At 44.8% G+C, this 15,133-nt stretch overlaps 1 protein-coding gene across 1 annotated transcript in view; it reads right to left on the bottom strand.

The window, feature by feature from the left end:
* The window catches only part of SOCS5 (suppressor of cytokine signaling 5), a 28,081-nt gene extending 13,792 nt beyond the window's left edge, over nucleotides 1-14,289 (bottom strand). The window contains exon 1 of the mRNA XM_080914696.1: nucleotides 13,897-14,289. The gene's annotated coding sequence lies outside the window, so the exon portion shown is untranslated. The remainder of the gene's footprint in view (nucleotides 1-13,896) is intronic.
* Nucleotides 14,290-15,133: the final 844 nt, after the last annotated feature.

Genomic DNA, 15,133 nt, shown 5'->3' with positions numbered 1-15,133 from the left:
CACTGTGTTTGAAACAAGCAGGAATGCAGAGTGTGCCCTGTACCTTCATGACAGAACTGACCAAGCTCTTAAAACTGAACCCATCCTCTCGTGAAACGGACCGAGGTATTCCCGCCCATCCATCCGTCACCTTTCGGATGGGACACTGGGGTGACTGTCGTTATGACTTCAATTTTATCTTTGTTTATACTTCAGAGACTGTAATAAGGAAATGCTGTAGAAACTTCTAGAAGTTGTTAATGCAGTTCTTTTCTTCAGTGTACTTTAAATGTTTCCTTTTGAAAAAGTACCCTAAGGAGATGGTCTATATTTGGAGATAAAAAAAACTTTAAAACAAAGATTCTTGATAAATACTAATAGAGCTATTTCTCACCCTATGTAAAGGAGGATTATAGTTCTTTACCCTAGAAAATGGTCACAAAAATCAGGCAGTATTAGCGTTCTCTAACACGACAGTTGCCAGCAATATCTGTCATAAAAGATCAAGCCAGAACGACTTCACGTTTCAGACCTGAGCCTTGTAAGCAGAAGACAATCTTTGTGAAATGAAGACTTTCATAGATGTAGACAACGTATGTTGGTCACACCCACCTTCCAGCTCCCTATCTCCCACTTCCCCTAGACACCTGACACATCCCTTCCCACCTTCAGAAAACAATCTGAACAATTACTGAGGAGCAGCCCAGGGCAAAGCCTACACTCACATTTGCCTTATTTGAATGACTATCTAGTTCTCACAACAATTTTATGAGATTAGTAGTCTCGTGATACAGGCCTATATAGCCCTAGCTACTTGGGAAACTGAGGCAGGAGGATCACAAGCTCAAGCCCAGCCTAGGCAATTAACTGAAATCCCATCTTGGAGTGAGTAAAAGGGGCGGGGACAGCTCTGTGGGAACACACTTCCCACCTGGGATGTCACAAGACACTCTGAACTCCCTCAGCTCCATACAAGAGTCTACACAGTAGCTGGTTCTCATCAGTGTTTGGATGAAAATTGAGAGACTCACCTACAACTCCATAGCCCTTCACGAAGTCTACCAATAAAGAAAGAGAAATAAGCCACTGTCTCCAACCTTGAGGACAAGAAGGAGCTGTGGTCTAGGCAGATACGGCTGATAAAGATGTAGGCTACTAAACCTTCACTTTTTGATACTGTCCAATCTTAGTAAAATGTAAAAATAGGCTGCCTTCTATATTAGTCTTCGCTAAGTTTGTTTAAATTAAAACCTGTTTTTCCAGGCACAGTAAGTTTCTAGGTCTGCCACTGCTAATGAAAATGCATTCTAGAGCATTGACGTTAAAGCCATTTTTGAATGGGTGGGTGAATGGAATCACCCTAGAGTCTATTCATTTGTCCATCAACTGCATTCTTTTATATCTCTCAATATTAATATTCTCTAGATTTCTAAGATGCTCTATACACAAATAGAATGAATGAATATATATGAATCTGAGTCACAAAAATGACTTTCTGAAGAATTTCCAGGACCATATACTTAAGATGCTAGGGTCAGACACAGGAAGTATCATCCAGTTAGAAACCAAAGGATAACTAAAGCTTAGTGAGAAGGGGCTTCCCCGTGACCTTGTGCCAAGGGCCCTAAGAGACAGGTCCATCCAGAAAACAAAACAAAGAAAGAAAAGGGGAATGAGGAAGACTCAAGCAGCAGGAATGCAAGACAAGGTCAGTCTAGGATGAGGTAATTAAGAGAAAAAAGGCCAACCTGTGTTTCCATTCCCAGTTAGCACCGCAGTAAATGGGACTGGCTAGATCTCCTGCAGGACAACAGAAGCACAGGCCCTACAGATGGCCCCGACTTATGATGGCTTACTTTAGGATTTCCTGACTATCACAGGTCTGGTCTGTTCTTAAGCTAGCAGCAGGCACTGATAGTCTCACGTCAGAAGTAAAAAGACTTGGCTCACTAATTATGAGTCATGTAAGTGTCTGCTGCTAGAAGCAAGTAGAAATCAAGGTGACATGGAACCAAGATGCCTGCAGACAGGACAATGAGTGGGCGGGCTTAGGTCTGCCTGAGGTCTCTGTAAGAGGAGCCAGGCAGTCAGCAGTCTGCCTGAACTCGCTCCATCCAAGGTTCAAGGCTCATGACATCTGGGCCACAGTCTGCAGGGCAAAGCACAAGGGCCTACGAGAGGAGTTGAGAAATACGGCCATGAAAGTAAAAGAATCTCACAAACTTTGTGAAAACTTTCACAGAATAGTATAACATACTGCTCAAAAAATTAGATCAAAATAAATAAGATCTATATTATCCACTGCTATAGAGGACCCAGGAAACTCTAGCATAAATGAAAATACAAATAAAACAGAAGGTACCGTCATAAATAGAGACACCACAGACAGGGAGAAAACCCTAAAACTCAATAGATGGACAGTTGGCTGCTCTGAACGAGTGTTTCACAAAGGACAATATGCAAATGACCCAAGAGCACATGACACAGTACTTAGTTATCGATAATTGCCAGGAAAGTGAAATAACCCAACATGGCAGCTAGATCAGTGGGGAAGGCATGCTGCACAGACCTCTGAGGGACAGGGCATATCAGTCAGTTAGTTCTATGTCCCCTTAACAACCTACCCAGGGAGAATACCTTAAGGCAGTGCTTCTCAACCATGGGTCAACCCCTTTGTGGGTAAAGCAACCCTTTCACAGGGGTCACCTAAGACTATGGGAAACACAGATATTTATATTATGATTCATAACAGTAGCAAAATAGCAGTTATGAAATAGCAGCACAAAAATAATTTTCTGTTTGGGGATCACAAGATGAGGAATTCTATTAAAGGGCCACAGCATCAGGAAGGTTGAGAGCCGCTGCTATAAGGGAGCACATTTACCTTAGATCATAGGTTTCACCGTGCCCAGGCTATGGAGAACAGGACATATAGCCAATGCCATCACAAGTCACCCAGCAGAGAGAGAAAGTGTCACACTAGGTGGTAACCCACACCCTCTTTTAACATCCAGATCCTAGGGGATACTGCTACCCACACACAGGGTGAGCAACCCTCAAACAGTTCTCTCTGAGATGAGCTTTCTATGCTCTTGGGCCTTTCTTGATTCGATCTAGCTGAGAAGTTAACAATCATAGACTGTAAAGCAGTAAATCCACCTCAGAAGCTGTTTCAGGCAACTGTACCTCTAAGTACTTCCTCAAGAGAAAATATACCGAGTGTTCACGGAAGCCTGCTACTCCTTTCACTACACTCTACAGCAGCACCATTAGTCTGAACAGTGTGTATGTGGTGTGTGTGGGTGCATCTCAGGCACCTGTGTGTGCACATCACGTGTGAAGTCAGGCATACTGCTCAGGCCTCTTCTCTGAGACAGGATATCCAGCTGACCTCGTCTAGATTGGCTGGTCACGCAGTCACTCCTGGCTTTCTACATAGACGTCAGGAATCCAAACTTGGGCCCACATACAGCAAGATCTTTATCCTGAGCTACCTTCTACAGCTCTGAAAATCACCTCATATTGGGGGGAACCACCAGAACATGGGTCACAGGTATGTAAAAAGGAAAAATAAGAATGGAAGGGCACAGGAATTGTCTGGGATTGATAGAAATTGTGAATTATATGGACATAAAGTGTCAAAAGAGTGTGGAACTGAGGTTGGGCACGGTGGCTCAGACCTATGGTGCCGGAAAGTCTGGGTAAGAGGGTCAAAGTTCAAAGCCAGCCTTAGATACACAAGACATATAAAAACGTTAAACATTTAAAAAAGTATACCTGGCATGTTTGTATTTTACTACATGTATATTATACTTCTGATTCTTTAATTTTTTAATGAAAACAATGACCACACCCTGTAATTTTGTCTTCTTGCTATCTGTCCGCCCTTTAGAATGGTTCTTTCCAGACTCTGGACTGAAGATCATGTATGTGTACTAGAATCGCTGGCCCTCTTATAACTTACTAAACCAGAATTCTGACATCCATAAAACTCTCAAGTCCATGAAATCTTAAGATTCACTATTACAGAGATACATAGTAACAAAATGAAGAAAATACACGGGCTTTAAACTGCACACAAATTATCAGCGCCATCTAGACTATACACAGGTTATCAGACAGAAGAAACACAACTGTCACTTGCATGATAAACTGCTGTCATCATCTTGTCTGTGTTCATCAGTCTAAGTTATTCCAGGGGAGCCTCAGATCCAGGTTCTAATTCCCAGCTGCCTACCTATTCCGGTTTCTCACAGACCCCAAATCAAACTGTGTTAGTTTGGATTATGAATGTCCTCAAAGGCCCCTGTGGCACTGTTAGGAGGTAGTAGAGCCTTCAGAGATGAACCTAGGGAAAGATCCCCGTCTTCAAGGACACGCCCTTAAAGGAGATGCTGGATTGTCTCTCTTCCTGGTCAAAAGAGAGGCAATTTCATTCTGCCACTCTTTCCCACCAACATGCATTACATCACTACAAGCTCAAAGCAATGAGGCCACGGGTCAGACTCCACCTTCCCTCTTTCTAACTGGGTAACCTAGGTCTGTGGTAGTGACAGGAAGCTGTCCTCAACCACCCACCTCCTCTCGCTCCTTTGCTCTTCATTCTTGTCACTGTGTTCCCTCCTCATCAGGGCTGTTCCTCTCACTCCACAATCATGTCCACTTTCTTTAGAGCTGAACCTACATGCATCTTTGCCATGAAAGTCAATCACCTACCAGATTCTTCCCACATTGCTCTCAGGGCTGGAAGACCTTGCTCCGACCAGATGTGCTTATATTTAACTGGGACTAGACACGTCAAGCTTACTGACTCAATGCTGCCCCCTAATTTAGTGGTTCTTAACCTGTGGGTCTTAACCCTGGTGGGGTTGCAGATCAGATATCCTACATATCAGATATTTACTTTATGATTCATAACAGTAGCAAAATTACAGTTATGAAGTATCAAAAAATAATTTTATGGTTGGGAGTCATGACAACATGAGAAACTGTGTGAGTTGCATTAGGAAGGTTGAGAACACTGCCCTAGTTCCACTGAGGAAGAGCTGCAAACTTACAGCCTTCATAGCTTTCAGGGCCTGAAGTGCTAACGTGCTGGAGGGCTAGAGAGGAAGGGGCAAAACGGGTGGTTCGGGGATACTCTGGGTTAGACCTGAAAAAACCCTCGAGCTTCCATGTCTGCTCAGAGTGCCGGACCGCCCAGAGCAAACAAAGACCCTAAAGCGAGCAGAGTCACACAGTGCCGCACACCTTGCTCCAAAGTTCACAGGCAGTGCTGCAGACACAGGGGACCAGGATGCTCTACACAGCGAAGTCCTGGGCGGCCAGGACTACACAGGTGAGAGTTTGGACGGCAACATTTCCTAACTTTTAAAAAATTGTATAGTTGTGAATTCAAGTGCTAGGACTTTTTTGTTCTGGATGCATTATCATTTAGAAATGATACTTATTGTTTGCCATAATTCGTGATCTTTCAACAACAAATCCCAATTGTATCTGTAGACAAGGCTTGTGTGCTGACATCCAGTCACATCACCACTGACTTACACACTTTCTGTGGATATGCAAACCCAACCTTCCCCATTTGGAGCTTACGTGTGAAGCTCTCCTGCCTAGCGGGCTAGTTTACACTTGGTTCCTACCACTAGCACACCAGACGGTGTTTCCTACATTTCTCTGAGCCAGCTGTCATTCCCATCCGTCACAAATTCCTTGATTCAGACTACCAGATAATCTTCCTTATACAAAGACCGTCTTCAATGACATCCTCGATTATCATGTCCTAGTGAGAGGTCAGACTAAGTCGTTGAATTCCCTCCTGTATCTTGTCATATGCAGTCACTAGTAAGTAAAGTCTCCACTCTCCTTCCCTCCCAATATTCTACTTATTAAAATCCAAACTCTAATACAGCACCTAAGGCTCTCCTTCGACCTTTATTCGTGATCCACCTTGAATCAAGTCAAATGTCTTCATTTTCTTCTTATACTCATTTAGAAAGCTCACATTTTACCCATCTCCGAAACACACGGTACCCTTTCATTTTTAATAATACAGAATAAATAGTAACTCAGGCTGGCTTATTTTATTTTTACGAGCTCCCTTCTACTATTTAAAGCCATTAGCTAACCTTGTGCAGAGATAATGAGCGAAGAAACAATCAGACAATGCAGCCAACTCACAATTAGCCATTCTCACGCCGTACTAACACCATCTGCATCGATTAGAGAGAAAAGTGGAGAAAATATGTCTGGACTCTATGTTGAGTTTCCTCTCCCACCTGCTTACCACTGTTAACTTACAGACTTGTGACGTTCTATGATCACGTCATTTAATTCTATTCCTACCTGTCTCCTGGACTGTGGTCTTCAGTGCTTCTCCATCCTTATGTGTTAGCTCCCTTGGGTTCCCCTGCCCTAAGTCTTGGCTCCTTCGGCCTATCTCCCCTTCACAAGAGCATCAGGGTTTCTTACCTAAACTCTCACGTGCGTGGCATTTGAAACTCACATGATATTTGCATATACACTTACTCGGTTACTAAATTCACTCCTACACATACAGTATGCATGTGCAGATATAACAGACCATCTACACAGTGAGAGCTGCCCTGGTCCTTTCCCATATTTGCTCTTAGCTTTGAGACTACTCTGAGGCTCAAGGATCATCTAACAACATGCTGAAATAACCCCCTTGCCTCCTCCTATCTCTGTCTGCTCTGCCCAAGCCCCCCGCAGTCAGGGCATCTTCTGCCTCCTCCAGTGCCACCCTAACACTGGCCCCTCACTACTCACCACTCCAGTGACCCAGAGACAATACTATTCAGTGTCCATCCTACTCAATGACATTTTCCTTGTTAACAATCATTCATGATTCACAATTTCATAAAGTCAACCAAAGAAGCATTTTATGGGTGGTCAAAACTGAACTACCAACTTCAAATGGCAAAACTACATAGAGAAACATCTCTCATTTTTCTTGAAAAGAAATTTTTCCTTTTTAAAAATTTTTAATTTTAAAAATTTTGTTTTGCTTGCATATTCTTTTGCACTATGCATGTCCCCAGTGCCCATGGAAACCAGGGGGCATCAGATTCCCTAGGACTAGAGTTATAAATGGCTGTGAGCTGTCATGTGGGTGTTGGGAATTGAACCTGGATCCTCTAGAAAAATGACCAGTGAGCTTAACCACTGGGCCATCTTTCCAGTCCCCTTTCTTCTTTTCCAAGGTTTTCTGTGGCTATGTAGCAAGCAGTCAAGCTGAAGTCAAATTTGTGGTGATCTTGCCTCAGCCTCAGAAGGTTAGAATTTCAGGCCTATCCCACCATGTTCTTAAAAACACAAAAGTAGGGAGGCTAGAGGCAATAAGTTCTCTTGAGTTCAAGGCCACACTAGGTTATAGAGCCTGAGCAACCTGTATGCACATGTGCGTGCACACACACACACACACACACACACACACACACACACACACACACACACACAAGGGGAGAGGGAGAGAGAGAGAGAGAGAGAGAGAGAGAGAGAGAGAGAGAGAGAGAGAGAGAGAGAATAATCTAAACACTGTCTACAAATCCTCTCAAAATACCTATATACACTCCCTAGGCAAGGAGCTAAAAGTATCTCATAAGTCTTAAATTAACCTATTAAGAAATGTTTTTAATATCCTAAGGTATGTGCAGGATTAATGATCAAAAGACTTAAGACCTGGTCCCAATCCACCACATAATAGCTGTCTTGGGAAAGTCACTTAAAGTCCTTGAGTCAATTGTCTGTATAAATTGAATAAAGCCAACCACCTTTCAGAATTGTTAGCAAATAAAAGGAAAGAAGAACTGCAGAATAACAACTAAAGAAATGAAAACCTTTTGATAACTGTTATGCACAATACCACCTTTGTTTCCAGAACCGTGCCCAACAACTCTGGCTAAATTATTGGACTTTCTGGTCCAACAGCAACTGCACTAAATGCCTTCAAGGAAGCCAGTTTTATATATATATAACTTCTGGATCCTCTTCCTGGGTTACAAGTCAGGTCCTATAAACAGAATCTGGAGTATCTTCATCCGAATGTGTGCTCCCTGTGGTATATGACAACTCATCCAGGGGTGTACGTAAGCCCCTCCTGGCTGGCCTGACTTAACTACCTGGAGCAGCACAAGGCATCAGATACAACACCAGCAACTTCCATTGCCAGTCTATTAAATCACTTTAAATGTAAAATGAAACTGACCCTCCTACTGATCTAAATGAAGGGTAAGTTGGACTGCAATCTCATGCAAACAGCCTGATGTTCCATTTAATGCTTAGAGATCCTTCTCATCTACAATAACCAAAGGAGGATCAGCTCCCAGGACCCCCACCCCTACCACCATACAGAAGAGGTGTAAATGCTCAAGCCCCCTTATGCTAAAGGGCATAGTATTTGCATATAGTCTGTATGCATTCCCCTGTTTTGTTTTGTTTTTTTGTTTCTTTGTTTTTTGCTTTTAAGGCAGGGTCTTACATAGCTCAGGCTGGCTTTGACCTTCACAGAGCTGAAGATGACCTTGATTTTATTATCTTCTTATTCCTGCCAGGTTGACCGATGTATTACCTCACCCTATTTATATGCAGTGCTGGGGATCCACCATTTTGTATGCATGCTAGGCAAGTACTCTACAATAACTGAGCTACAGCCCCAGTGGCTGTGTAATCCTAATAAAGGTAAAAGCAATGCGAATAGCTGTCACTCCATACGGTCAGAGTCACTAACAGGAAGAACAGTCCATACATATTCATTACAGGGCATACTTTTCCCCACAGTATTTCCAAGGCAAGGTTCAATCCACAGATGAGAAACCTGTGGCTTAAAGGGGCAGACTATACACCTAAGACAGAATGTAGCAGGGAAGGGCCCCTTGACTGATGTTTACATTGCACCCTAAAGTACAGGAACAATGGGGCCTGGGGATGTGGTGGCAGCAAACCCAGGGAGGCTGGCAGCAGAGCCAGTACAACTGATAACAGGTTGTATTCTTAGGCTGATAGACTCCAAGGTACGGCCCTCAAAAGACTAGGTGACAGCCTGTGGCAATCTGTCTGAGGGAGCTGTGGTCCTCTAATCCTCTCTTCCCGATAGATCTTTCCTAGATCCTCCTTAAGGAGATAAGGGAGGCTCAGAGAAGCCTGGAGTACATCACTGTTTACTAGTGCAGATTTCTTTTATAGATGGAAATTTCTTCGACAAAAAGACAGCCCTTGAAAACTATTCCAGTGTCAACAGTTTTTCTAAATATGCCAAAGAGGTATATTTTAGGGTGGCATATTTTGGTTCCCCACAGTGTTAAAATGCATATATGAATGTGTAGAAATGGAACAGTGTCATTATGGTCTCTTTCCAATCATTTATTTGAATTGTTCTCCTACACATCAAGGCAGGCAACTCATTTTCACTTAAACTTCCCAAGTAAAATTTACCCACTATTAACACGAGCAACAGTCTGGCCTAATTACTCTTCCAAGATTTGTTCTGCTCCAACTAGATCCAAGACCCCTTTCTCCTCAAATATAAAACACCTGGCCAATGCAGAGGAAAAACTTATCTTTATATGACCCCCTTGCGTTCTCTAACACTACACTGAAGCTGAGGAAGGACCATGGATGCCCTGAATGACAGACCGTTCTCAATGACACAGTTTCAATATTTGCCAACACACAATCTAATGGCGGAAACTGATCTGGTGCCTGTTTTACTTTACTGTGAGTATGTCTGATGCCTTCTAAAATCCTAACTAGAATATGTGAATATGTAATAAACTCAAACCAAACCTGTTTTGTCTCTACAGAATCCCAGTAAGTCATGAATTCAACAAATGTCCTATAGACTGTGATAAAATTGTTATCTTTATAATATCAAAAGATTAGGAGTCGGTCACTTTTCAAACATTAAAATTCTATACAAGTTTGGGACAATTATAACCCTAGGAACTTCTGATAGTCCCAGGTGATGGACTCTCAGGTGACTCTGGGCCTGTTAACAATGGCTATTAACTCTCCACCTGCCACATCTGCCCAACCACACTATATACTAGCTGGACCTAAGTTATAGCAAATTAAAAGAATGTCAGGATTTAAAGTTGGAGCTATGCAAATTGCTAAAACCTAGCAGTTTAATGAGTAAAGACAAACAGCTCAGTAAGACCAGAGGATAGATAGCTCGGCAGTTAATGTGCTTGTGGTTCTATTGACAACTTGGGTTCCACTCCCAGATCCTGCACAGGAGGAGACAAGTCCTACAAGTTGTCCTCTAATCAATGTACATGCTCACACACATACATACACACATACAGTAAATATGTAAAATGCTGATGAGAAATTAACTTGCAGAAAACAGGGCTCAATGATTGTTCTACATGGTTCAATTAGCAGAAAGTAGTTGCAGTCAATAACAGACCTTATAAACTCTCTTTCCTTATCTAAGCTCGCTTAGAAAGCTCTAGAACTCTATGCCTTCTCCAGAATACCGACAAAGAAGCATCAACACTTTTTCAATAATGAAACTGAGATGAGGTTTCTCGGAGACACTGGAGAAAGGAAATTCTCCTCCCAGTTCTAAGGCTTGGTACCGGAGTCTATTAAAATAAATAAAAAGTCAAGACAGATGAGCCAGAGGAACTTGCATGCGTGGGTGCCACACAAAGGATGAGGCTCAATAAAGGGCCAGAAGGAAAGTCCAACTCATCGGTGGAGTGCTGGCCTGGCACACTTGAGGCTCTAGAGTCTAGTCAGTACTGGGGACAGAGGGTCACGGTGGCCTTGACAATTTTGAATGGCAGAGGGAAGAGGGGCTTGAGAGACTGGGGCTGAGGGGAGTAGGTGCTGGAGGGTGAATGGAGGAGATGTACCTCAGAACAGAGACTGCTGACTGATACAGATAAAAGAACCTCAAAGAAGAGCCCCCAATGCTATGCAACATCGTCAGAGTATGCGACACTCTGGAGTAACTGGGATTTAGTCATTCTCTCGCAGATCCAGATATGAGATCATGGAGCCTTAAGGAAGCTGTATTAACTGTTTATTTCACCAGAGAGTTCTTTACAGATAGACACATTTCCTCTACATTCAAGGACAGCTTTTCACAGCCACTCTCTATGTGCCCTGACACTTGAAGAGCCAAAGGAGCACCTTTGGGGTAGCACTACTTAAATGTCCCCACCATTCAGAGAAATGTATCCATTAACTTGATATATAGATCCAATTAAAGTCTATGGTAAGTAGAGGCAGAACAAAAAAACATAAGCCATTCCACAAAATGTCCATTAAGGTGGTAGGTAACTGATTCGGATTCATTTTCGTCTAGGGTTTTGGTTTTCTGGGTTTTTTTGTTTGTTTTGTTTTGTTTTTTTTGTAGCCTGAATGAAAGAATGTATTAACACCAGGGGGGCATTATTAAGCCCAATGAAACACAGAAAATAATGTCTAGTATTTATTGTGCCCGTTCTATGTGCTAGGCACAGTTAATCCTCACCAATACATAAGGTAGGTACTTCCTTTTTCTTTATTTTCTTCTCTCTTGTGTTTTTTTTTTTTTTTTTTTTTTTTTTTTTTTTTTTTTTTTTGAGACAGGATTTTACTATGCAGCCCTTGGCTGGCCCTTAGCACCTACCCTGCCTCTATCTCCCAAGTGCTCTGATCATTGATTACTTGTGCACCACACCCAACCAAGGCAGCTGCACATTAAGTGGCTGAAACACAACTCCTATGTCTGTTACAACTATGGCATGAATTATATTTTCATAATTATGTAAGTCTACTTCCTTTTAAAGGAACTGAAATCAACTTCAACATAAGAAAACCCCACAATGAGAAAATAATTTTCACACAATCCACTTAAAAATACAAAAACCCTTTTTCGTATTAAAAGCCTCAATTAATTATAGCACAAAAATAGAACACTTGCTTAATCTAAGATGCATGTGTAATATTTTAATCCAGATGACAGTTTTGTTTCTTTGCAATGAGAGAAAACTATTAGCATTTCACTAATAATGTCCTTAGCTTTAAATAAAAGCTTATGGCACTTTGCATCATTTCAAGTACAAAGCACTCAAAGTTCTCCATCACTACAAAGGAACGTGTCACAAATAATCCAGAAATCATTTATCGCTGTGATAAAGCAGAATAATCGAGTGCCACTCTAGGGTCAGGCCTCCAATCCTGCTCCAAAGCAACTAGACTTGAGCGCCTTGATTCCCAATCTACAGAAAAATCTCCTCCACCTTCTGTTCTTCCAGCTCGGAAAGAAATGACTCATCGACCTCTCTCCTTTTGTGAAAGTTACCACCATTACTTCCCAGCCAGTACACCGCTTTGCTTTAGGCCCACAATAGTAGGGGACAGCCAACCCACTCCCCACCAAGAGAAAGGGAAGCCCACCACTGCTGGTTCCACAGAGATGATTCTCAAGGTGAATCATGTAGAAGCCATTATAATGTCAAAAGGTGTTAGGTTTCAATATTTTAAGCTGCCGTTTTGTATGCCAGTACATTCTCCCGAAGGACAAATAGTAAAATTCAAGGACAGTAAGGAGAAAAATATATAATTACCCATTGCTTTCTCAAGAACTCAGAAGACCAATTAAAAACATTAGCACCTTTCTGCAGAAATGTTTGAATTAGCCAGCAAAGTATCCTTCAGATTTCCCCCCTAAATTTTAAGTACTCCCTAATCAAGTGAGTTTTCATTTTGTAAGCCATAGAGAATTCAACAAACGTATGAAATTAGTAAGGCAGATGTGACTTTAAAAAGAGACTGAGGACTAGCAGTGCAATTCTTAGCTTACTCTATTCCACGAGAATGAAAAAGGTAATATCCCTGCAGGACAGACACAAAGGTGAGCTCCGGACAACGGCCCCTGCCTCATACTTTCGTGTCCTGCTTCCGTTGCTAAGCCAGTCTCAAAAGAGGACTGTGAATACTAGACTATTACGATTAAAGCACGCATTTGACTAAATTCCCAACTGCCCGGACACTCAAGCCCATTTTAGCACTGCCTTCTAATACCAGCATCTTTTTCATCTCAACACTTAAAGAGAAACCATTTTTAAACTTCTATAGAACACATAGTTCGACTTTACATGGCCTTGTAAAGAGACAGTTGAAAGCAAGCATGACTTACTAATCTTCTGGGATAAATGTCAGTAAATCGTACTAGTACAGTCCAGCCTAGTGTTAACTTTGAAAGGAGCAAGCCTCCGGTGTAGAAAGAGAAGCTGTTGTCAGAATGTCAAGATGTAGTTTGGAAGAAACGTCCAGGAAAACTGGTAACTGCCCAAACCCATCAAATATATAAATACAATTTAAAATAAAGGACCAAGTCCAGCAGCGAGCCACCTTTTGCTTGGAAATGTCAAAGGCTCCTGACTGACCCCCATAGCCTTCAAAGTTGAGAACCAAACCAAGTGTATTTACGCTGCTCCTTAGCATCCTTCTGTCGAGGCAACTCCCTCGCCACAAAGTCACTCCGCTTCATCTACTCCAATGCCCAAACCCCAACACCAAAGAACGATTTATTAAAAGCTCAAGGACTTGGAGCAGGGTCTCCCTTGCGGCCGCCTCCGCATCCTGTACTAACCACCCCAGGTTAAACCCCCGGAGATGCTCCAGTCTTTTCCCGCATCCACGCTCCCCGGCTCCTTCTTTCATCTCTCAGTAGACCTTTCATCGTCGACCTTGAGGACCCTCAGGTCAGAGCTCTGGAGCTCCAGGTGAACTAGCCGGTCCCCTCTACCCTGGCAGTGGGCACCGGCGACCTCCCCCGCCCAGTCTCGACCCACCACGACCCCGATGACGAATGCCCTCCTAGCAGCCCCAGACGACAGGACCCCTTCTTCCCCTTAGGTGCCCTGACTCCAACCGAAAAGCAATTCCTCCGAGACGTACCGAGAGCCTACTGCGCGTAAGCTCCCACTACGCGCCGCACCGTGCGCACGGGCTCAGTGCCCCGGCTTGTCTTCCTCTTCCCGGCGGATCCATCCCGGCCCAAGGGCCGTGCTGCCTGCGCGGAGGTGCGGAGGCGCCCGCCGGAGGAGGACTGCGCCGGGCACGGGGAGCCGGGCAAGGAGAGGCGGCCGCTTGCGGACGGGCGCCGGGCGACCGCCCGGACACTCAGCGGCCCGGACACGCGCGGCGGCCTCATCCAGGGCACCTGCGGCCAGGCAGGATGGGCCGGGGCAGCGCAGTCAGCGACAGGGCGAGCGCGACCGCCCGCGCGTCCTGTCCTCCGCTTCTGCCCGGCCGGCGCAGCCTCGCTTCCTCCGGACGGAGCCCGGGGACCCTAGCTCGGCCGGATGCCCCCGCCAGCCCCCACCCCTTCCCGGCCGCCTCCCCCTCGTCACCCTCTCCCCTCCCCCCGCCCCCCAACCCCCCAACGGAATGGAAAATACCTCCCGGGGTGGGGGGGCGGGCGGGGCCACGCCTCTCTGAAGGGCAGCCTACCGTGACCAATGGCAGGCGGGGCTCTAACTGGGCGGGACTCCCGGCGGCCAATCCAGAGGCGGGTAGGTGAAGGCCGGTAGAGGGAGGCTGGGAGCTAGAGAGGGGAGGCCGGCGAGTTAAGGAGGTCCAGCCGCGCTGGTGCGTGCCGTGCGCGGCTGCCATTTTGGAGTCGGGCAGCTGCGACAGCAACCCGGCCGAAGAGGGAGGAGCCAGTCAGGTGGGAGAGAAGCTAACACGTGGGCGGGGTGGGCGGGGCAAAGCCGGCTCGGGCCGGAGAGGGAGGGGGTGAGCACTGGGAGTCTAGGAGGCTGGAGAGGGTCACGTGGCCGTGGAACCGGCTTGGGGTGGGCGCTAGGGTGGAAGGTCAACCTGAGGTGCGGTGGGGAGTAGCTTTGTTCGCTTGCGCTCCGTTGGGGACACCGAGGGGAAAATGCTGAATGGAGGTTGCGAGTGCCGGGTAGGAAAATGTGAATGAGCCTCCCTAGCTCCCTTTCGCATGGAACCATCCGAGTCACTGAATTCCAATATTCACGGGAAAGCGGGCACCTCATTGAAGTCAACTCTCCTCATCCAGGCTCTCAGCTGCCACGAAGATGACTCATACACGAGGGGAGGGGTGTTGTAGCTCCCTCTCTTTGCTTGCGTTTTATGTGGATCGCCCCGCCATCGAAATGGCTGCAAG

The sequence above is a fragment of the Micromys minutus genome (assembly GCF_963924665.1).
Source record: "Micromys minutus genome assembly, chromosome: 3".
Lineage (NCBI taxonomy): Eukaryota > Metazoa > Chordata > Mammalia > Rodentia > Muridae > Micromys > Micromys minutus.
The sequence above is the reverse complement of the archived record's forward strand: the minus strand, read 5'-3'. Positions and strand labels throughout refer to the sequence as shown.